Consider the following 25,280-nt stretch of genomic DNA (forward strand, 5'->3'; position numbering starts at 1 on the left):
CAATAAACTGCACTGTACATCAATAGCGCTAATGTCTGCGCTCTTTGATAGTTGAGCAGAAAACTTAACATTTATATAGAACAAGAATTACAATGAAATAAAACGCCAAACAAAGAAGATTCATTTCAGTATCACATAAACTCTATTTTCAAATATCGGTTAACAACATAATCCGGTTTTTTAAAGGCCTCTGTGTTACGAGACATCAATCACATCCTATGAGTACAACAGTTCGAACGAGGGGAAGGATTTTTCTACAAAATCATAGGTAACGAAAGATTGATATATTAATTATACTTTTACATGGGTATTGTCTGAGATATAAATTTTTTTACAAAATATTAAATTATGTCCTTGACAAAAATTATTTATTAAAACTTAACGATGAAGTCCTTTTTATTAGTATTACGAGAATAGGATGAAATCTCATTCACATTGCCCATATAATGCTGTCGTGAATGTTATTTTGAATAAAATATAGACGATAATGTCACAAGACCTCATAAAGGAATAAAGATCTTAGCAGAATATAAGTGGAACATAAGTAAAGTGGGCAGAAAATGCGGCAGTGCTGAAAGAGCACCCGGAAATTTTAAGGATAGTGGGGATGTGAGAAGTGAATATGTCAACCTTGACCATGAAACTGAAAGAGCAGCTGAAAACTCAGTCCGACAAAACACGTTCTTCTATGCCTGTTTTATTTCACTTCCGATCTAGTGGCACGAAAGATGTGAGACGGCCGCAAAGGAGAGGAGAGAAACACTCAAAAACTGCAAATGACAAGCCACGGAATGAAATTTTCTGAATGTAAACAAAATCCAGGAAGGACGAACAACCTATACAAATATAAAAAGATAGAAAGCTGGCTAATTTTACGTAATGGCCTATCTACAGGATCCACCACGAATAGCGTTTGAAATGAAATGAGGAGGATAAGTTGAATTAATAGACTAATGAGAAATGTGTAGCCAACATTTACAACCTTTTCGAAAACATTTCATGAAACCTTACCCCAGATGAAGGAATTGTAACGCAGAAAAAAGTAGAAACCAACATTCCTTCATTTATTAATCCATTTTACGGTTGTCGGCGTTAGCCATCATTAGAAAAGTGTTTCAGACACCGAACCGGAAGATTACATAGTCACATGGTTGACTTGCAACTTGCTCATTTAAGTTGCAAGTCAACCATAAGAGTACGTAATCCTCAGGTTTTATCTGAACCAGGATTCTGATGATGGCTAACGCCGAAACGAGTAAAACTTGACTAATAAATGAAGGAATACTGGTTTCTAGTTATCGCTGCCTTACAGTTCCTTCATCTGCGACAGTTTAACAGATTGAAAAACACGCAAATTAGTGAAGAAAATGTTAACCACATTTCCTTTGGCTTCGACAGAAGATATCAAGAAATTACGAAACTGAACGGGTGTGGTCGAAGGACGAAAGTAGCATTAGCACGATGTGTCGCTGCCAAATAACACAGGTCGATGACACTTGGGCCAAACATAGAAAGAACTGGAACAGTATAATCCAGAAAGTAACTGAAAGAAACATTGAATGAAACCAACAGAAATGACGCTTTTGTTTAAAGACAATAATTGCGATGGAGTCACCGCGATTCATATGGTTCCCTGGACGTTAGAAACAGCTGTGGTTCAAATGTCTCTGAGTACTACGGGACTTAACATCTGAGGTCAGCAGTCGCTTAGAACATAGAACTACTTAAACCTAACCAACCTAAGGACATCACACACATCCATGCCCGAGGCAGAATTCGAACTTGGGACCGTAGCGGTCGGGCGGTTCCAGACTGTAGCGCCTAGAACCGCTCGGCCATCCAGGCAGGCGCTTTTGGTACTAATTTAAATTTTATGGATGATAACCCACGACCGCATCGAAGAGCGCATGTTGAGGAGCTGTTGGAACGACAAGATATTGGGTGAGGGGACTTGCCTACCCGTTCCCACGACTTGAATCCCATGTGGTACGTGTGGAATGCGGTGAGCAGACCTACTGAAGAACGTCCACATGAACCTACGATCGTGCAACAGTTGTCAACCGTGATCGTGGAGGAATGGCTCGTCCTTCCACAACAGCTCCTTACGATACTTGTAGCGAGCATGGGAGCACGTCGGAGAGGATGCACTGCCGTCCGCCATTATCACACCCCCAACTGAAACCATATCCCGGGATTCATAATGTCCAGGGAACCATCGTTAATCGCAGGGACCTCATTGTAACGATTGCCTTTGAATAAAATTGTCGTTTCTCTTCGTCACATTTCGGTTTTCCTTCAGTTACTTTCTGTACTGTACAGTAGCAGTTCTCTTTATGTAAGGTCCAACTTTCATCGAGCTGAGTTACTCGGGAATGACAGATCATACAGAATGTTACCTTCGTCCTTAAGTTCAGCGAGTGTTGTCCTCTGGCAGTGTTTTACTAAGAAACCATGGAACATCTTCAGCGATAGAAGACATAAAATATAAAAATTAAAATACGAGTTTAGACTAGAAGGGAAAATAAGAAAACAGGAGAAGCTACTTTTTTAATTCAAATTTTTTCCCTTGTTATTTCAGAATTGAATAGATATGTTTCGCCTTATTAACCGTCCTATCGTATTAATGAATCTATTATAATTTTAATTCGGGATTAAATGAATCTAGCACGAAACTGCTGTGTTTCATTCAACAGTTGAGGCGGTAATACATGTAGAGGCAAAAAAATCATTCTGAGGCTGTCCATTAATATCTTTTAAAAAAAAGATTATATTATGCGCCCTTCCTGTATGGTGTCGAGGAAAAGAATCAGGACGGTTTAATTTCTGTCAGACAAAAGAATAAAACGTAGGAGCGATACAATTGATCGTTGATAGCATCAAAACAGAAAAAAAAATCCGTCATGAAACAACAGTATGTCCCGCGAAACGAAACGTAAAGATTACCGTCACTGGTGAAGGAGTCATAAATCGGGGGCTCAGAAACATTCTGAAAAGCTTGTAAGGATGTGGCAGGGTAGGTTGCGTTGAGAAATAACTCCTAAGAAAAAAATTCGTTATGTTGCACCGTTTACGAGTTGATTAGCATTTAAATTAACCAATCAGGCTGTTGCACAAGCAAATTCAAGCGGCCCGCCACGTTCAATTACTGTCAGTTGTTCTCACAGCATAGATGAGACTTCTTAGTTGTAAGGGTGCAATATTTTGGTTTACTTATTCTTGGATTGAAGCAACTGTGTAAGTTGGAATGACATGTTTAATGTCGCAATATTAGCACAAAAATACACGCTTTTACACAGTTTTCAATGCGATAGCAAAAAACAGTTGTCAGGATAACGCATCTCGACAAAATAAAAAAGTGAAATAATCCTAAACACAGCAATATTAAATATTGACTCTCAGAAGGTTAAATTATCCAAAACATGACTATATTAAAGTTTAACTAGAAGTTTCTGTACAAAATTGTTCCTACATTTACGTTATGATGGTCAGTACTACCAAAATCGTCCGATTCCGATTCAAAGTTCGGTACTATTTTCAGGATGACAATCAAGTCTACGATGGGTGATTAGCTACGTGACAAATTGAGCAAAAGATTACACAAGGTCGCTCGAGTTTATAGTGGGCGCAAGCTCGTGAACCAACAAGTTTACGCCTCTGCACGCGGTATTTACCTTATGCTGCGATGAGCTGTCGTCTGCTAGGCCGCTCTCTTCCGCTGAAATTCCTATAAAACTAATTACACCTTTGCTGAATTCTCTAGCAGAAACTTTCCCTATGTTTCTCGTTATGTGAGAGAACATGTACTCATCCCTTGTCCTAGAATGTGGTGATATACAAGTGCATGGTTGGAGCAGCATGCATATTACAATGCCCTCTTAGTTCGCACAACAACAATTAACTAATTCACTGGTTCGTTTCTCCACAGTTGGAGCTGAACGATACTACAGCTAATTTCACGCAGTGTTCACACACATGACTCCTCTGCATCACACAGAGCGTTATGTGCTCCGTTCTGCACTTGATGCCATTTCAGATAAGAGTTCCTGAATATTTCCGTCTTGTCTTACTCACAGCCAAACTGTCTCCCCACCTGGGTTCTTTCGTTCCTCACTTCACGGCTTTTTTCGACTAATAGGAGTGTTCCTCTTACTTTGTGGAAACTCTCTCTACCAATCGCAAGGCCCCTATCATTCGATTGGCGCTTTTCTCCTTCCTAGCGCGTTTGTGCCAATTGGACGTTTTGTGCCCATTCCAGACACCTGAGCGCGTACATTGACTCTATCACATGTGTACCACTTGCTGGACACACGATCGAAAATGCGTCACTGGTCTTCTTTTGTATCCATTTGGAATTCTGAAGTGTGGTTTTCTAAAAGCTTTCTTTCCTGTCCTCCCTCAGATGGGCCATTATACTCAATCTCCCCGTCTGAGTCAACTGGTCGGTCACTGACTTTCCACCTGGGACACCCCTTTAAGTGGTTTCGTGGTACCCCCTGTAGCGCAGCCTTACCTCTGTCCTCGTCCCTCTGAATTCCAAACTAAAATGCCTCTTGCTGCTTGTTTCAAACATGCATTATAGGAATGGTGTGTTAATTACCATCAATTGACTATCATCCCTTTTTGCATTACATACTGATAGGGAAATTTGCCCATTACCCCGAGTTAAGTTAGGGGTCATATTAACCTTCCCGTTGCGATTTATAAAGCTCTCATGTAGGGTGCGAATCTGACCTTCATTTATTCTACCACCTTACATAGTATTTGGCTCGGGTTCGATCCTTATTATCATCCCAGGCCCAATTTTTGTATCACTCTCTTGTTTATTTCAAATAAAACGAAGAACACATTTGACCACACTGTCTTCAATGCTAATTAACTCTGTAATGGGGCAACGTATCGCATTTTTTCCTGAACAGTTATTTCTTACAAGGGAACCTCCCCATCGCACCCTTCTCAGATTTAGTTATAAGTTGACACAGTGGATAGGCCTTGAAAAACTGAACACAGATCAATTGAGAAAACAGGAAGAAGTTGTGTGGAACTGTGAAAAAATAACCAAAAATACAAACTGAGTAGTTCATGGGAAGATAGGCAACGTCAAGGACATCGGAAACGCATGAGCGCCGTGGTCTCGTGGTAACGTGAGCAGCTGCGGAACGAAAGGTCCTTGGTTCAAGTCTTCCATCGAGTGAAAAGTTTAATTTTTTATTTTCAGTTTATGTGACAAACTCTTATGTTTTCATCACTTTTTTTGGGAGTGATTATCACATTCACAGGAAAACCTGAATCGGGCAAGGTAGAAGAATCTTTTTACCCATTCGCCAAGTGTGCAAGTTAGGTGGGTCGACAACATATTCCTGTCATGCGACGCACATGCCGTCACCAATGTCGTATAGACTATATCAGATGTGTTTTCCTGTGGCGGAATCGGTTGACCTATGACCTTGCGATCAAATGTTTTCGGTTCCCATTGGAGAGGCACGTCCTTTCGTCTACTAATCGCACGGTTTTGCGATGCGGTCGTAAAACACAGACAGTAAACTTATTACAGTGAACAGAGACGTCAATGAACGAACGGACAGATAATAACTATGCAAAAATAAAGAAAGTAAAATTTTCACTTGATGGGGAGACTTGAACCAAGGACCTTTCCTTCTGCAGCTCCTCACACTACCACGAGACCACGGCGCTCGTGTGCTAAGTGTCTCCATGATATTGCCTATGTCGCCCATGGGCTACTCAGTTTGTATATTTTGCTTATTTTTTCACAGTTCCACACAACTTCTTCGTGTTTTCTCGATTGATCTGTGTTCAGTTTATCAAGGCCTATCCACTGTGCCAACTTATAACTAAATCTGAGGGGGGTGCGATGGGGAGATTCCCTTGGTAGCACAACCTCTTATGTATAACTTCATACACAATGGTAAGGACAGTTGGCTACAAATTGATGTGGCAGCTGTCGTTGTAGAAAAGCTCGATGAGAGCAGAAATGATTAGCGAACAAATTAACACACAAAACAGACCATTAGTTAACCTGCATTTCCCCAAAAGTAAAAATACTCGTTACAAACGATACAGCAATAAACAGGGCCCAGCTATCTCAACAGTAATAACGACGGATTAGGAGCAGTGACTAGATGGGTTCTGCTTACCATCCCGAAACAAAGTGGCTCCAATCGCGAATGACATGTATATTGCAGTGGCAGATGACGCTCACAGTACATAGCTGCTGGAGGTGTGGCTCAGCGGGTGTGCTCCATTGGGTCCGTCCGATCCTGCGCGAGCGCTATTAGCTTTGGATGGGAACTTGCAATTCCACTGCCAAACTTGCTGTGGTATCAATATGTGATACCACGCAACTTACCCTGCAACACCCTATCGAGTGTTTTGACCATGATTCCCATTTGTGGCGAAGCATATGGAAGGAAAGAAGGAAAAACGTAACGCTGTGTCAGCTCATAAAATTTGTTATATCATGGTTGGAAAAATGTATCCTGACGAAAAATTACAAAATTGTCGCCAAGTGAGTACAGTACAAAATAAAGAAGCGTGGTTTCAGTGACAGGACAGATCCTGGGGGATGGTGATGATGCGGGAGCTGGCGGCGGCGCACCGCGGCTTGGGGGCGCACAGTGCGGCCTGTGCAGGAAGGCGGGGCCTGACTTTGGCTGGGCGGTGCCGGGCGCTAAGTGGGGACCGGGCCGCAGGAAGCCGTAATGAATTTCCCCACCTCTGTTTGTGCACCGCGGCAACACGCGAGGCCGCCTCGCGCCGCCGTTTCCTCCCCCCACCGCCCCCGCGCCCTCTCTGGCCACAGCGCAGACATTTCTTTAATATCCGTGCCGGATGATTGAATGCACGCCTCTCTCATTTCCATGCACGTCAACCTCTGACGTTGCGGGTATTCTGGGGGCCGCCTTGCGGCGCTCAAAAGAAACAGCTTAAAATACATTTCGTTCCTTAGCAACCTTTCTCGTCCGTAAGACGTGTAGTGTTATTTCTGCAGAAAGAACCGCCAGAGTCTTTCTCGAGTTTGTGTACAATTTCCATCCGCACTGAAACAGATAGATACTTTCTTACATTAAGTCTGAGCATCATAGGGTAACACAGTAACCGGTTCCTAAAGTACTTCACGACCTGTGTTTCAGAAACACACCTAAAGCTAAACAAATGGGTCAGCGGGAGTAGGTCTCGCGCACTGAGCGTTCCGTACAAACTTAATTATATGTATAGACAATTCATCCATTCCGGGAAACGAGGATCTTGACGATTTTTGCCTGTTACCCACATTGATACTGCAAGATATCGGCCCCGGAATTGTAAGACTTTAGAGAAGATTTTAAGCTTGAAGCTCGATAACAAACGACTAAAGAAATACACTCCTGGAAATGGAAAAAAGAACACATTGACACCGGTGTGTCAGACCCACCATACTTGCTCCGGACACTGCGAGAGGGCTGTACAAGCAATGATCACACGCACGGCACAGCGGACACACCAGGAACCGCGGTGTTGGCCGTCGAATGGCGCTAGCTGCGCAGCGTTTGTGCACCGCCGCCGTCAGTGTCAGCCAGTTTGCCGTGGCATACGGAGCTCCATCGCAGTCTTTAACACTGGTAGCATGCCGCGACAGCGTGGACGTGAACCGTATGTGCAGTTGACGGACTTTGAGCGAGGGTATATAGTGGGCATGCAGGAGGCCGGGTGGACGTACCGCCGAATTGCTCAACACGTGGGGCGTGAGGTCTCCACAGTACATCGATGTTGTCGCCAGTGGTCGGCGGAAGGTGCACGTGCCCGTCGACCTGGGACCGGACCGCAGCGACGCACGAATGCACGCCAAGACCGTAGGATCCTATGCAGTGCCGTAGGGGACCGCACCGCCACTTCCCAGCAAATTAGGGACACTGTTGCTCCTGGGGTATCGGCGAGGACCATCCGCAACCGTCTCCATGAAGCTGGGCTACGGTCCCGCACACCGTTAGGCCGTCTTCCGCTCACGCCCCAACATCGTGCAGCCCGCCTCCAGTGGTGTCGCGACAGGCGTGAATGGAGGGACGAATGGCGACGTGTCGTCTTCAGCGATGAGAGTCGCTTCTGCCTTGCTGCCAATGATGGTCGTATGCGTGTTTGGCGCCGTGCAGGTGAGCGCCACAATCAGGACTGCATACGACCGAGGCACACAGGGCCAACACCCAGCATCATGGTGTGGGGAGCGATCTCCTACACTGGCCGTACACCACTGGTGATCGTCGAGGGGACACTGAATAGTGCACGGTACATCCAAACCGTCATCGAACCCATCGTTCTACCATTCCTAGACCGGCAAGGGAACTTGCTGTTCCAACAGGACAATGCACGTCCGCATGTATCCCGTGCCACCCAACGTGCTCTAGAAGGTGTAAGTCAACTACCCTGGCCAGCAAGATCTCTGGATCTATCCCCCATTGAGCATGTTTGGGACTGGATGAAGCGTCGTCTCACGCGGTCTGCACGTCCAGCACGAACGCTGGTCCAACTGAGGCGCCAGGTGGAAATGGCATGGCAAGCCGTTCCACAGGACCACATCCAGCATCTCTACGATCGTCTCCATGGGAGAATAGCAGCCTGCATTGCTGCGATATACACTGTACTAGTGCCGACATTGTGCATGCTCTGTTGCCTGTGTCTATGTGCCTGTGGTTCTGTCAGTGTGATCATGTGATGTATCTGACCCCAGGAATGTGTCAATAAAGTTTCCCCTTCCTGGGACAATGAATTCACGGTGTTCTTATTTCAATTTCCAGGAGTGTACATTGACCAATTAACCATTTAGTATTTTTTCCTTTACTTGTACTATTAAACCTTGCATCTTGCGAAATTTTTGATGAGTGACTTTTCGAGTGTCAAAATGTGTTACATAAATGGTGGTATCTTTTGACTGCATTGACCTAGAAGCACATGTGTTTTGCATCCCAAAGGGACTATAGACCTTAGCATGTGTCAAAAAATTTCGACATGATACTTCAACCCGTTCCTGAGAATAGAGGGTCTCACAAATCGACGGAAAGACAGTCAGGCAACAAATGAAAAAATAAATTTTTTGTATGATATAATTACAAATTCCTAGTGGTTTCCTCAACTTACGCTGCGAGACACTGCTTCTTGCCAGATTTAATGATGAGAGAGAGATTCCGAATACTTTCTTTTTTTCGTTTTTGAGTCACCAGCCTTCTCGCTGTTTTGATGTGGCCGTCCACGAATTCCCCCCCTATGCCGACTTTTCATCTCAGAGGATGACTTGCAACCTACGTCCTCTGTTATTTGCTGGATGACATCCAATTTCTTCCTCTACAATTTTCGTCCTCTACAGCTCCCTCTAGAGCCATAGCGGTTATCCCCTGATGTCGTAACAGATGTTCTATCATTCTGTTCGTTATTTTTGTCAGCGTTTTCCATACATTCCTTTCTTCTCCGACACTGCGCAGAACCTCACATTCCTTATCCTACGATTCCAAGTAATTTTCATCATTCGTCTGTAGTACGACATTTCAGATGTTTCAATTCTCTTCTTTTCCGGTTTTCTCACAGTCCATGTTTTACTACCTTACAATACCGAGCTCCAAACGTACGTTCACAGAAATTTCTTCCTTAAATTAAGCCCTTAATTTGATTCTAATAGACTTCTCTTGGCCAGATACTTTGCTTTTTATGTTCTCAATGCTCCGTCCGCCTTGGGTTATTTTGCTGCCTACGTAGCAGAATTCCTTAACTTCGTGATCACCAATCCTGATGTTTAGTTTCTCGCTGTTCACATTTCTGTTACTTCTCGTTACTTTCGTTTTTTTTTTCAATTTTCTCTCAATCCATATTGCACTCATTAGACTGTTCATTCCATTCAAAAGAATCTGTAATTATTTTCACCTTCACTGAGAATTGCAATGTCGTCATGGAATCTTATTATTGATATCCTTTCACGTTGAATTTTAATTCCACTCTCGAAATTATTTTTTATTTCCATCATTGGTTTCTAGATATATAGATTGAACAGTATGGGCGAAAGAATACATCCCTGTCTTACACCCCACTTTGCCCTTCGTCTTATACTCTTATTATTCTCTCATGTCTCCTGTACACGTTGTATATTACCCGTCCCTCACTATAGCCGAACCCCATTTTTTTCAGAATTTGTATAACGTTTTTTCAAGGACAACAGATTCTACAGACGTTTTGTTGACTTTAGAACTTCTAATGCCCACCAGTCTACCTTATTTGATTTTAAGTCTTGCAAAGCTCTTTTAAATTCCTATTCATCAGGCCAATCTTCCTCTTCATAGATGCATTCAGTGGACTCATTCCACCTGACAGCGACCCCCCCCCCCCCCCCCCACCACCCCACTGAGTTTAACAGTGGAATTCTCATTGCGCTGTTGCTGTTTCCAACCTCGCTTTTAACTTCACCGAAGGCTGGTTTGACTTTCCTCTATGGTGAGTCAGTGCTTCTCACAATCATTTCTTGTTCGATTTTTTCACATGTTTTCATGCGGTTATACCGCTTTCGCTTCTGTTTAATTCATTCTACGACAGTTGTGTTTCTGTATTCCTGAGTTTCCGAGAGCATTTTATTACTACCTTCTTTTATCGATCAGCTAAAGTATTTCTTCTGCTACCTATGATTTCTTCACAATTATCTTCTTTGTACATACGTTTTTCTTTCCAACCTCTGTGATCGCCCTTTTTAGAGATGTCCATTTCTCGTCAATTGTACTGCCTACTGAGTTATTTCTCATCGCAGTATCTATTGTCATAGAGAACTTCAGGCGTAGCTCTTATTTCTTTATTACTTCCATATCCCACTTTTTTGCGTCTTTAGGCGTCCTGACTAGTCTCTTAATCTTCGAACTACTCTTCATCACTACTAAATCGTGACCTGAGTCTTTATCTACTGCTGGGTACGCCTTACATTCCACTATCTGATTCCGGATCTCTGCCTTACTATGATGTAATTTAACTGAAATCTTCCCGTATCTGCAGGCCTTTTCCAAGTTTATCTCCTACTCTTGTGATTCTTGAACCGAATATTCGCTATTACTTGCTGAAATTCATTGCAGAACTCATTTAGCATTTCTCCTCCCTCATTCCTACCACCAAGCCTATATTCTCCCATAACTCTTTCTTCTACTTCTTCCCCGACGCACGCATTCGAGTTCCCCATGACTATTAGATTTGCGTCCCCCTTTACATATTGAATTACTCGCTCAGTATCCTCATATATACATATCAAAGAAAGTTTTGCATCACCTCGGTTCCGAGGGTTCTGGAACCTGTATAAGCCGGCCGCTATGGACGAGCGCTGCTAGGCGCTTCAGTCCGGAACCGCGCTGCTGCTACGGTCGCAGGTTCGAATCCTGCGTCGGGCCCTTTTTATTGCTCATGAAAACCACACATTGCAAGTTGTACCACCATACAGCGAGACCTTGAGGGGTGGTAGTCCATTACATCTAATACCCAGTAGTACGTCCTCTTGCATTGATGCATGTCTGTATTCGTCGTCGCGTACTATCCACAAATTCATCAAGTCACTATTGGTCCAGATTGTCCCACTCCTCAACGGCGATTCGGCGTAGATCCCTCAGAGTGGTTGGTGGGTCACTTCGTCTGCAAACAACCCTATTCATTCTATCCCAGGCATATTCGATAGGGTTCATGTCTGGAGAACATGCTGGCCACTCCAATCGAGCGATGTCCTTATCCTGAAGGAAGTCATTCACAAGATGTGCACGATGGGGGCGTGAATTGTCGTCCATAAAGACGAATGCCTCGCCAATATGTTGCCGATATGGTTGCACTATCGATCGGAGGATGGCATTCATGTAACGTACAGCCGTTTCGTACCAGTTTCGTACGTCGGCCGACCATAATGCCACCCCGAAACAGCAGTGAACCTCGACCTTGCTGCACTCGCTTAACAGTGTGTGTAAGGCGTTTAGCCTGACCGGGTTGCCTCCTAACACGTCTCCGATGATTGTCTGCTTAAAGGTATATGCGACACTTATCGGTGAAGAGGACGTGATGCCAATCCTGAGCAGTCCATTCGGAATGTTGTTGGGCCTATTGTTACCGCTCTGCATGGTGTCTTGGTTGCGAAGTTGGACCTTGCCATGGGCGTCGGGAATGAAGTTGCGCATCATGCAGCCTATTGCCCACAGTTTGAGTCGTAACACGACGTCCTGTGGTTTCACAAGGAGAATTATTCAACGTCTTGGCGTTGCTGTCAAAGTTCCGCCGAGCCATAATCCGTAGGTAGCGGTCATCCACTGCATAGTAGCCCTTGAGCGACCTGAGCGAGGAACGTCATCGATAGTTTCTGTCTCTTTGTATCTGTCTCTTCCATGTCCGAAAAACATCGCTTTGGTTCACTCCGAGGCGACTGGAAATCAAATGACTCCAATCACTATGGGACTTAACATCTGAGGTCATCAGTCCCGTAGACTTAGAGCTACTTAAACCTAACTAACCTAAGGACATCACACACACCCATGCCCGAGGCAGGATTCGACTGTAGCAGCATCGCGGTTCCGGACTGAAGTGCCTAGAACAGCTCGGCCACCACGGACGGCGAGACGCCTGGACACTTCCCTTGTTAAGAGCCCTTCCTGCCACAAAGTATCAATGGGGACGCGATCGAACCGTGGTATTGACCGTCTAGGCATGTTTGAACTATAGACAACACGAGCTATGTATCTCCTTCCTGGTGAAATAAACTGGAAGTGATCTGATGTCGGACGCCCTCCGTCTAATAGGCACTGCTCATGCATGGTTTTTTACATCTTTGGGTGGATTTAGTGACATCTCTGAACAGTCAAAGGGACTGTGTCTGTGATACAATATCCACAGTCGACGTCTGTCTTCAGGAGTTCTGGGAACCTGGATGATGCAAAACTTTTTTTTTATGTTTGTACTTTCTGTATCTCTTCATCTCCAGCTCGCGAAGTAAGCATGTATAACGGAACTGTCATTGTCGGTGTTGGTATGATATCGATTCTGATGAGAACCACCCTCAATGACATATTCACAGTAATACACTTTTTGCCCTACCTTCCTATTCATAACGAATCCTACTCCGTTATACCATTTATTGCTTCTGTTGATATTACCCTATACTCTTCTGAGGATAACTCTGTGTCTTCTTTCCGTTTCACTTATCCACACTGTATCTTGATTAAGCCTTTGCATTTCCCTTTTCAGATATTCTACCTTCCCAACCACGTTCAAAGTTCTGACCTCCACCCCGACTCGTGGAGTGTTATCCTCTCGTTGGTTATTCAATCTTTTTCTCGTGGCCACCTTCCTTTTGGCAGACCCATCCCGTAGATCCGAATGGAGATCTATTCCGGAATCTTTTGCCAATGAAGAGTTCATCAAGTCACTTCTTCAATTACAGGCCACATGTCCTGTGAATACACATTATGTTTATTTAATGTAGTGGTTTTCTTTGTCTTCTGCATCCTCATGATGTAGGTCACTGCTGATTCTTTCGCCTATTAGGAGTAGTTTCTCACCCCCAGGGGGGAGAGAGTGCCCTGAAACTCCGCTCCCCCGCCCTCTTTGACAAGGCCGCTGGCAGAATGAGGAAGACTTCTTATGCCGGAAGCCTTCAAAGTATCCGAATACGTGACGTAAAGGGCCGCATCTTGTGATTGCATTGTCTTAGAAGCTAACGTGAAGGGACTAGTATCTGACATAAACTTCAACTCGATAAGTTTACCCGTTCGTGAGAAAAAAAGGGATCTGAACAGAGGGACAGATAAACAGACAGATAACAAATGACAAAAAGATTTTTCGTGTCATGTGTACAAATTAACACTGTTGTGATTCTTTCCCTTGCTTGTATTGTGAAACTTTGCTTTTTGCCAAATTTCATGATTCTAGGCCAACGGAAAGTAACATATGTGCTTAACATATGTGCTTTGATAAGTGAATTTGAGGTTATCAAAGTATGTGACATAATGGCCGTATCTTTTGACTGCAGTGACGTAGAAAGCTTAAATTTTTTACAGCGCCAAGCGACAAGATACCTTAGTAAGTGATGTAAATATGAACTTGATACCTCTTCCCGTTCCTGAGAAAAAAGGGATCTTAACAGTCGGCCAGACAGACAGACAGAAAGGCGGACAAAAAATGATCCTATATGGGTTCCGTTTTTACTGAATGCTGAATGAGGTAAGGAATCCTTAAAATAGTTTTCCTGAATATGAATACAGCAGGATCCGGTGGAAGATCAGTATTCGTTTTTAATCGCTTTCTGTTACGATTTTGGTAAGTCTTCTGAGTCAGCGAGGCAATCGAGGAGTGGATCTGTGTGGCTGACACAGAGGCAGACAATGGAGCCCCGTACACAATTGATACCAAACATTACCGCTACTTCCGAGAGCGAGACTGACAAGGTAACCCTCGAGTACCAGGTCGCTAGTTCAATCTTTAGTAAGGTTCTTTTGAAAGAGTTGTGTTAAAATTATGACAGAAAAAATATTAGGTGCTAATGACTCACCGTGCGCACCAGTAGGGCGACAGAACAGGAATGTCCGGGAGGTGCTGAGATCAACCTTTTTTGGGATGTATGTATTACACTTCACAAAATGGACATCGTCGACATTCAAGAAATGTTAAAAAAAACCTTGCACCATTAAAAAGAATGAAAAATGGCGCCCCAAAGCGATCACGAAAGTTCGCAGACGAAGATCGAAGGCGAACTCCTTGGGAGCTACAAACTGTGCAGTTACGTTCGTTAGTTATCTACTCTTAAAGAATGCATATAGAATCACATTGGTGTAAAGGACTGATGAGAACTGAAGGAATGTGATAACAAGCAACCGAATGCGTAACAGACTGTCGCGGCCCTATCGCGCAGCTGGATATCCTTTAAGGAGTAATTGCAGGTGGTGCGATAATATGTTTTACAGGCACGGCAAAAACAAACATCCAGAGGCTGAATGTGACCAGCGCATCTAGGCCGTATGAATTGCGATGTCACACACTTTTCATGAGGGATAATTTGCTATAAACGAGTATGATTTCTATACACAGACCAGAAATCAAGCAAAACCAGTTTATTTTGACCAGCAATTATCTAAAATCAGTACTCATACCATAGCTGTAGTTCTCTTACGCCCATTTTCCTATTCTAACTCACTACTCTTGCTTACTATGATGTAAATATACCGTACTGCCTTGAAAGATCACGCAACGAGAAAAAGTCATAGAGGGCGGTGCACCTCCAACGTCTCGCAGTACAGTAAATAACTTTCCATCAATTTACCAGCCAGATTAACAGTTGTCTACGAATGCGTTAGGGTTTTGATGTTAGTTGATACTGATACAATTCACTTAGATACCTCTAATTTCCAGGTTTCCTTCTTCAAATCCTGATTGGTTGATGGGAAAAGATTGTTTATCTCATCTACAAATTTTCAGGTCGATTCCGCAGTTTCCTGTATCTCGTCAAATTACATTTTGTTTGGAATTTCATTATCTTACATTTTCCAATCCTCTAGTGTTTAAAGTTATGCAACCATCCACTGCTCCCCTTGAAATCACTGTAATCTATCTCGCTCGCAGTTAGACGTGCAAAGAGTAGTACATCACTGACATGCATATCCTGTAAATTGTATCGCCCATCCTTGAAACGCGCAAACACCAGATTTCATAACAAGTACGCCTTGACCTTCCTTGAATATCTGTAGTTTTTCTCATGGACTACACGGTCATATTGCTTCGGACTTATTCGAAATCTGTCCTGAATCGTTTTTTCAATGCTGTGGATGAGCTTCCATTTCTGTAATTATGTTTAGTACCCGCTATTTGGACAACGATTGTCCTTTACTCTGTTTCCTTGGAGACGAGATATCTGGCCCCCTGTCTGACAAGGATGATGAACCACATGGCTCTACATCTGTTGAAAGATAACTTTGAGTTGTTAAGTACATATTGCCATCACTGTACTAAAATTCAAATGTCTCTGAGCAGTGCCGGCCAGAGTGGCCGAGCGGTTCTAGGCGCTTCAGTCAGGAACCGCGCGACCGCTACGGTCGCAGGTTCGAATCCTGCCTCGGGCAAGGATGTGTGTGATATCTTTAGGTTGGTTAGGTTTAAGTAGTACTAAATTCTAGGGGACTGATGACCTCAGAAGTTAAGTCCCGTAGTGCTCAGAGCCATTTGAACCATTTTGTCTCTGAGCACTATGGGAATTAACATCTGAGGTCATCAGTCCCTACAACTTAGAACTACTTAAACCTAACTAAACTAAGGACATCACACACATCCATGCCCGAGGCAGGATTCGAACCTGCGACCGCAGCGGTCGCGCGGATCCAGACTGAAGCGCCTAGAACCGCTCGGCCACACCAGCCGGCATCGCTGTACTCCTCATGTACATTGTTCGCCAAGTCGAACTCATACGACGCCACACATTCAACTGGCTCATCTTGCAGAAACACTAATATTTCATCGGCTACTTCTTTGTCACTCTGAGATATTCCTTGGATTCCTTTCTGACGAAATGTCAACTTCGGCAACTGTTGCTGTAGATAGAATGCAATGTTTGGTTTGTTTATCTTTGTCATTGCTCTGCTTTGTATGAATAGCACTAGCACTGTAGCACTGTTACGAGTTGCTCGTCGACTAAGCAGTGCAACTACGTTTCGTAGCCTGTTGTTGTCATCATCATTGGATACCTCTAGCCCCGCCTCCTGTTGCTACTAGCAGCAATATTGTGGTTGCATTGTAGACAATATGTGGGGCGTCGAATGCTGTAAATAACATTGGCGTTTTGCTACCTCGTATTCAGGGGGTTCCTTGTTAGTGGTGCCTAATGGTGTTTCGGGCATGTGACGCAGTATGGAAAGCATAAGAGTGAAGGAGAGACGTGTTGGGTATCATTCTAGTGACTATGCGTGCCTTAAATGGGGAATTCCACTGACATAAGGGACCTTGACGAAGGGCAGGTTGTTACGGCCCCGAGCCCGCGGACGAGCATCTCAGAAGGCCGAAATACTGAATTCGGTCTTGCGAAATAGCTTCGCCGCAGATAACCGTAACAGGGTCCCTCCTTGATTATCCACGAACGTCAAAAGGCTGGCAATGAGATAAATTGACCGCGGAATAGACATTCAACTGCAATCGCTTAGCATTGGAAAGGCATTAGGACCAGGTGAGATACCTATAATATTCTACAAAATTTTATGCGAAGGAACTTACTCGCCAACTAGCAGCAATTTATCGTAGGTCACTGGAATGACGAAGGGTATCCAGCTACTCTAAACAAACCGGAAGTCTCTCCCGTTTTCAAGAAGGGTCGTAGGACAGATTCTCTTAAATATAGGCCTATATCTTTGACGTCAGTCCGTTAGAGAGTTATGGAACATGGTTTATGCTAAAGAATTATACCTTTTTTGGAAAATAAAATCTCCTCTCTAAAAATCGACGTGGATTACTCAAACAGAGATCTTGCGAAAGTCAGATCGCTCTGTTCCTTCATAAGGTTCCTAGCGCTGTAGAAAATGGCGCTCAGATAGATTCTGTGTTCCTTGACTCCAGGAACGCATTTGACAGCGTCCCGCACTGCCATCTCGTGGGAAAGAAACGAGCTTACCGAGTATTGACCAGATTTGCGACTGGACTGAAGACTTCCTTACAAATAGAACTCAGCATGCCGCTTTTAACGGAATAAAATCTATAGTTGTAAAGACAATTTCCATAGTACCCAAGGGAAGCGCTGTAAGACAGATACTGTTCACAATCTATATAAATGATCTAGTAGAATGCTTCGGAAGCTCTTTAAGACAGATACTGTTTACAGTCTACATAAACGATCAAGTAGAAAGCTTCGGAAGCTCTTTAAAATTGTTTGCAGATGATGCAGTTGTCTATAAGAAAGTAGCAACACCAAATGACAGTATCAGTTTACAAAATGACCTACAGATGACTGATGAATGGTGCAGTCTGTGGCAGTTGACCCTGAACGCAGATACGGGTAAATGTAACGTATTGTGCATACAAAGGAAAATAACTATACTACTGTACTAGTACCCATGGATGATAAATCGCTTTGAACGATATCCACGGTAAAATGTCTTGAGAAAACTTAAGTGGAATGGCCACATGAAGCAAACAGCAGGAAACGAAGATGCCAGGCTGAGATTCATAGGTAGAATCTTAAGGAAACCCACGAAAGAAGTGGCTTACGAGCCACTTGTTTAACCAGTTCTTGAGTATTGTTCATCAAGACGGGACCCTTACCATGCAGGACTGAGAGCAGAGTTAGAGAAGATCCGTAGAAGAGCGGTGCATTTCGTCGCGGGTTCGTCTGTTCAGCGTGACACCGTTGCATAGATGCTCAACAATCTGCAGTGGCAGACGCTACAAAAGAGGCATTGTTCACCGACCAGAGGTTTACCACTGAAAATTCGAGAAAGTACTTTCTGGGAAGAATCGGACTTGCTTACAAGCACAAGTGCATCGCTGTAAGTCGCTCATACGCATCGACTTGCCCTTTTCTCACTCACTCATTCAGCCCAACTCGTTGTCATTATCTCTCTGTGCCTCCATGCATGTCTCTATTTCCCATCTCATAGCCACTGATTGCTTTCTTCGGTCCTACTAAAACTGTCTCCTGCCACTGTCACTGCCTCCCTCTTACTCTCTCTTACTACACTATCTCGTTCATTTCTTCCCAATGCTTCTTTCTCTTCTCAACGTCTCTAACCCCTCTTCTTCATTGTCTCTCATTATCACTGGCTCTCATCCTCTTCCACTTTGTTCTTAACTTTATTTCTTCCCCCACTGGCACTGTCTCCTTCACTCGGTTCCTAGAACTCTTCTGTCACTGTCAATTATGTTCCACTAACACTGTGTCCCCTTCTCTCTCTTCGCCCTCCCTATACCATAACCTCTACGTTCTTGCTTTGAGCATTATTACGTTTTCGTCTTTTTTCCACTGCCACTGCCTTCTTCTCTCTCAGCATTAAAAAGTGCGAATATGTTCGCATGCAGAAATATTTGGGAAAGCGTCTGAGGACACTATTTAAAGAACAGTCGCAGGCTGCACAGTATTCTTCATTACCTCAAGAACGACACGTTTTGCCTGCATAGGGGATCATCATTTTACCTGAAAATACAAGGGGAGGACGACATTGCAATTAATTCACCGTGGTCCTGTTCTGGACTACTATAAAAGCAAATTAAGTTTCAAACATCGACTGAATAAAATGAAATAGAGAAACGTAATGTAATTCACGTCTAAAAATCAAAAATTTTCTGCCAAAAGCATCCGTCAAAGAAAGTATGATACCGAATCAAACGTACTAAGAGACAACATATAGACAAAAATTATTAATAACTAATAAATAAAAGCGCCAGGATCAGTAATGAAAAGGTGACGAAGGAGAAAGCGAAAAATGTGTATTACTTGATGGAGGCCGCGACAGGCATAACAGCTCAGGACAAGACCTTGAGCGCAAACTGTAAAAGTGGTTCAAATGGCTCTGAGCACTACGAGACTTAACATCTTTGGTCATCAGTCCCCTAGAACTTAGAACTACTTAAACCTAACCAACCTAAGGACATCACACACATCCATGCCCGAAGCAGGATTCGAACCAGCGACCGTAGCAGTCGCGCGGCTCCGGACTGAGCGCCTAGACGCAAACTGTAAACACAGCCGTACACAAGGACGATCCCTTCGTATTCACATAGTGCATACATGTCAGTGATAGGAGCTCAAGCAAAATAATGGGCTAGTTGTAATTATACATCTACATCTACGTGACTACTCGGCTATTTACAATAAAGGGGCCTGGCAGAGGGTTCAATTGACCACCTTCAATCTGTCTCTCTACCGCTCCACTCTATCGGCACGCGGGAAAAACGAGCATTTAAATTTACTTGTGCGAGCATTCATCTCTTATTTTATCGTGATGATCATTTCTCCCTATGTAGGTGAGTGCCAACAGAATGTTTTTGCAATCGCCGGCCAGGGTGGCCGAGCGGTTCTAGGCGCTACAGTCTGGAACCACGCGATCGCAAAGGTCGCAGGTTCGAATCCTGCCTCGGGCATGGATGTTTGTGGTGTCCTTAGGTTAGTTAGGTTTAAGTAGATCTAAGTTCTAGGGGACTGATGACCTCAGAAGTTAAGTCCCTTAGTGCTCAGAGCCATTTTTTCGCAATCGTGAGAGAAACCTAGTGACTGAAATTTCATGAAAAGATCTCGTCGCAACGAAAAAACGAGCTGCCCTTTTTGTATTTTTTCGATCTCATCCGTTGCACCTTCTAAGTGTTCTGCCAATTAATCGCAGTCTTTGGTTTTCTCTACACACAACATTATTTACGTGATCGTTCCAATTTAGGTTATTTATGATTGTAATCCCTAAGTATTTAGTTGAATTTACAGCCTCCAGATTTGCGTGACTTATCGCGTAATCGAAATTTAGCGGATTTCTTTTAGTACTCATTTGAATAACTTCACACTTTTCTTTATTCAGGGTCAATTGCCGCTTTTCGCGCCATACACGTAACTTATCTAAATCATTTTGCAATTCGCTTTGGTCATCTGATGGCTTTAAAAGACGGTAAATGACAGCATACTGCAAACAATCTAAGACGGCTACTCAGATTGTCTCCTATGTCGTTAATACAGATCAGGAACAATAGAGGGCCTATAACACTTCCTTGAGGAACTCCGGATATTACTTCTGTTTTACTTAATGACTTTTCGTCTGTTACTACGAACTGAGACCTTTCTGACAGGAAATCGCGAATCCAGTCGCACAACTGAGGCGATATTCCATAGGCACACAGTTTGATTAGACGACGCTTGTGAGGAACGGTGTCGAAAGCCTTCTGGAAATCTTAAAATATGGAATCAGTTTGACATCCTTCTCATTCCTTCATGAGTATAAAGAGTTAGTTGTGTTTCGCAAGAACGATATTTGCTAAATCCGTGCTGATCATGTGTCAATAAATCTTTTCCCTCGAGGTACTTCATAATGTTTGAATACAGTATATGTTCCAAAACCGTACTGTAAATCACCGTTAATGATATGGGCCTGTAAATCAGCGGATTACTCCCACTTCTCTTTCTGGGTATTGGTGTGACGTGAGCAATTTTCAAGCCTTTAGGTACGGATCTTTTTGTGAGTGAGCGTTTGTATACAATTGCTAAATATGCAGCTATTGTATCAATTGTAGAGGGTATGTTGAACGAGGATGGAAACTGTCAGGATGCGCCATATTAAAATTCATCTGAGTTACCCAAGTGATTTACTATTTCCAGCTACAGTGCCCCTATTCCTGTCGGTCTGCGTCCCCAAGTCCCACAATGATGACACCACTTTGCAGTCTACGAAACGGCTTGGCGCGGAATGGCTGCCTCAGCGACCCGTGCAGTGCACTGCTGTATGTTGGACTTGTACGGCTGAGTAGTTGTGACGACATCAGGTTGCACCAGCAGTCGATTCAGCGGTCTTCGCCCCTGCCGCCTAAATGCTGCTCACTGGGAGCTGCAAGGCACTCGCGGCATGCTTCCTCGTCAGCATGGCTAAGATTGCGGCTACAACAAGCGCCCGCAATCTGGCATCTGAATCTGCAACTATCGCCTCGAGATGCCTCCAGCGTGTGTTCGGAGCCAACAAGACTGCCTGTTGTAGCGAGCTATGGCTTGGCCCGCCTCCGGCTGGCTGAGGACACTGCGTTGGCCTGAGAGGGTCGAACCAGCGACCCGCCGTAGACTGGAACACTGGCACCTCATCTGCTGCTGCGTGTAGCCGGTGATGTGACACACCCCACCATACAGGAGAGCTGTCACATTTGAATGCCTTGTTAGTGAACTGGCGCCTATTTATATGTGGCTGTGGGCCTCTGTTTTGCTAACGTGCCGCTCCGTGTCATGTACTCATATCACCTGGGTTGGGCCACTAGGCCCCTTTCTGCCTATAACTTACACCATACAAACCGCTGCGTTTTCTCTTTTCAATGGGTCTATGGCCTTGGGGCCTCCATTGTACTTGGCAACCGCTGGTGGCGTAACTTACTGTCAACAGGCCCACGCCTGGCTGTAAATTGTGTGCTCAGAAATATTGTGCTAAATCTAACCTTTTCCAATCTTAAACGGTGGTGTCGCTACATTATTCCCCCCTTCGGAAAGACCCAGCCCCTGGGTTGACCTGTAGCCACTCTTAAACTTGTTTGGGTCGTCAAAAAAAATGGCTCTGAGCACTATGGGACTTAACTCACTGAGGTCATCAGTCCCCTAGAACTTAGAACTACTTAAACCTAACTAACCTAAGGACATCACACACATCCATGCCCGAGGCAGGATTCGAACCTGCGACCGTAGTGGTCGAGCGGTTCCAGACTGTAGTGCCTAGAACCGCTCGGCCACTTCGGCCGGCTTTATTTTGGCGGGTCGTCACATACTTATGACATATCAACTGCTGCTATGAGAGAACTTAGATGTGGTCTAGTGCTCTTAAAACACATGGCTTGAGACAAAACATAAAAATTCCTTATGGATGACTACTCTACTGAATGCTCAATCAACCCCTTACCTACCCATCTGATGCTGGCAGTATCCAATCCACTTGGATATGGACTACCGTCGGTTCCCTCTTAAACTGGAGCTCTGCCTGATCAGAATGAAAACAACACACAACGAAGTTAAGGCTGTGATGGCACTTGGCACAGAGGAGCTCAAAATGATTGTTACTTGTCGTTGCCATTCCCTATACTGAGCGACATGCTGCACAAGCTGTTCGGCTGATATGCGCCCCTCTTTCTCTGAAATGACTGGTTTGCAGATCGCAACAGACCTGAGTCCAGAGTTTGATTTAACAAGGGCCGATTCTGCCTTGACCAAAACTCTGAAGTTGCTTCTGGTCAGTACAGCTGTGGCTGTGTATCGTTCAATTGCGTGAATCCTGAAATTGACACTCGCAGATGGAAGGTTGGTCCTATTATGTTACACGCAGTTCCACTGATTAAAATTCCGCTCCCCTCGAGCCCTATACGTTTTGCTTCTGAAAATATTCCCTGCTCAAAAGAACTTGCTACTACTATTAAATTTTCGTAGACGGAGAAGGTCCAATGCATGTCAACCTATTGAAGCTCAATTTTGTCTCCGTGATGTCCCTTGGACAATCTATTTCTTCCCTCCTGGCTAAAAATAACTGCACTGTGCACATGTCCAGATTGGTGCTTATTACCCTGGCTGGACATACCATTACCTTCTCTCTATGACAGCTCTGTAATTCCTCCATTGTCATCTCAGTGTACTGGCTGTTAACTGCCAAGATCAGCAATACCTCCTCAGTTCTTTACTTCTACCAACTTCCTCAACGCTCCCCTTTTCAGTGACCTGAGGACAGGGATCACAATCACCCTCCCTCCCTCTTCAAAAAGACTGCTGTACCTAGCAGGCTCACAATACTTGAAAACACCTACAAAATATGAAAATAAAATGCCTAATTAATCTACACAAACCCAATGATAAATAACAAGAGTACAATAATTACAAATACTCTACTACTTCCTGGATCGCAAATCATACTGCACATCATGCTGTACTCTATCTTCCTGCTTTTCCCAGTGCTTAACACTTCTCTCCACTCCCTCTTTCTTCCTCTTCCCTTCCTGTGACATGCCCAGAAACACATATTGACAATCGTTAAATGGCCGCAACCGCCCAATGTGCACTATCGTGGTTCTAGTTGGCAGCTGAAGCTTAACATTAGCAGGGGATGTGGTTTCAACTACTTGGTATGGTCCTTGATACCTCATGATGAACTTCTTCGTTTTCCCTTTTTGTATATAGCGGCTGGACAGCATTACCCATTGCCCCACTCTAAACTGCGGTAAACTTCCTTTCTGATTCACTGAGTCTTTAGGCCTTTCCAAACCCTTCATATTTGCCTTTTGTACTCGTTTCCAAAGTCCTGAATTGTTCTCGTCAGTTGAATTACAGATTCACCGGTCCTTTCTTTCTGTAGCTTCATTACATCAAATGGTGACGGCATTTATCGCCCGTACACTACCTCAAATGGAGACAAACCTGTATTTGTATGGACTTTTTCATTGTATGTGCATATAATATGCTTCAAATATTCGTCCCACTGACGGTGATGAGACTCCACGTAAAAACTCAGCATCTTCCCGATTGTTGTGTGTACCCGTTCTGTTCTTCCATTCGCCTGTGGATGCAACACATTCATCCTCAACTTCTTTATGTTCAACAGTTTACACAGTTCCTTCATTAAATCCGACATGAAGTTGGTCCCATGCTCAGTAATTATTCCTTCTGGTACACCAAACTTCAAAATTCAGTTATTTACTAACACTTGCGCCACCAATGCTGCCTGTTGATATGGCATAGCCACCATCTCCACATACCTCGAAGAATGGTCCGTTATTGTCAGAACTGATCTGTTATCCGATGGCGTTCGACTGAAAGGACCTCAGACATCAATTCCCAACATAGAAAATGGACATGTCTTTTAGTTGTATCTGTTTCCGACTCAAATCTGCTCTCTGCACACATGGTATACAATTCTTGACATACTGATCCAAATTCACTTACCTACCTATCCACCAATACCTCTCTGCACTCTACAATTCGTCGCTCTACACCCGCCATGACCAGATAACACATGATCATGTGCCTCCTTTAAAACCTCATCTCTCAGCATGGCTGGCCCTACTACCCTTGGCCCTAATTTCGTTTCTCTGCACAGAAAACCATCGTACATATTAAATTGTGGCTGTGTCTGATACAATTTACAATCGTAGTCAGTCTCCTGTAATTTTTGCCATACTGCGAAGTCATGGTCTATGACTTCTACTTTTGCCACCTTTCAACCCAGTGCATTCGCATTACCATGCTTCTTCCCAGGCTTGTGCACCACCTCATAGTCGAATTCAATAAGCCTCACAGCCCACCTAACGAGTCTAGTGGACGGATCCTTCAACTCCAACAGCCACTTCAACGCAGCATCATCTGTCATTACCCAAAATTTTCTCCCATATAAATAGCATCTAAAATTTGTGATTACATAGATTACACTAAGCATCTCTCTCTCTCTCTCTCTGTTGTTGAGTAATTCCTCTCTGCTGCATTCTGTTGCCTAAATGCATAGGCTACAGGATGTTCTTTCCCATCAATTTCCTGACTAAGAACACACCCTACTGCTTGATCCAATGCATCGCATGCTAGAATAAATTCCTTTTCAAAATCTGGAAACACAAGAACCGGACTT

The sequence above is a fragment of the Schistocerca piceifrons genome, chromosome 4, assembly GCF_021461385.2.
Source record: "Schistocerca piceifrons isolate TAMUIC-IGC-003096 chromosome 4, iqSchPice1.1, whole genome shotgun sequence".
Lineage (NCBI taxonomy): Eukaryota > Metazoa > Arthropoda > Insecta > Orthoptera > Acrididae > Schistocerca > Schistocerca piceifrons.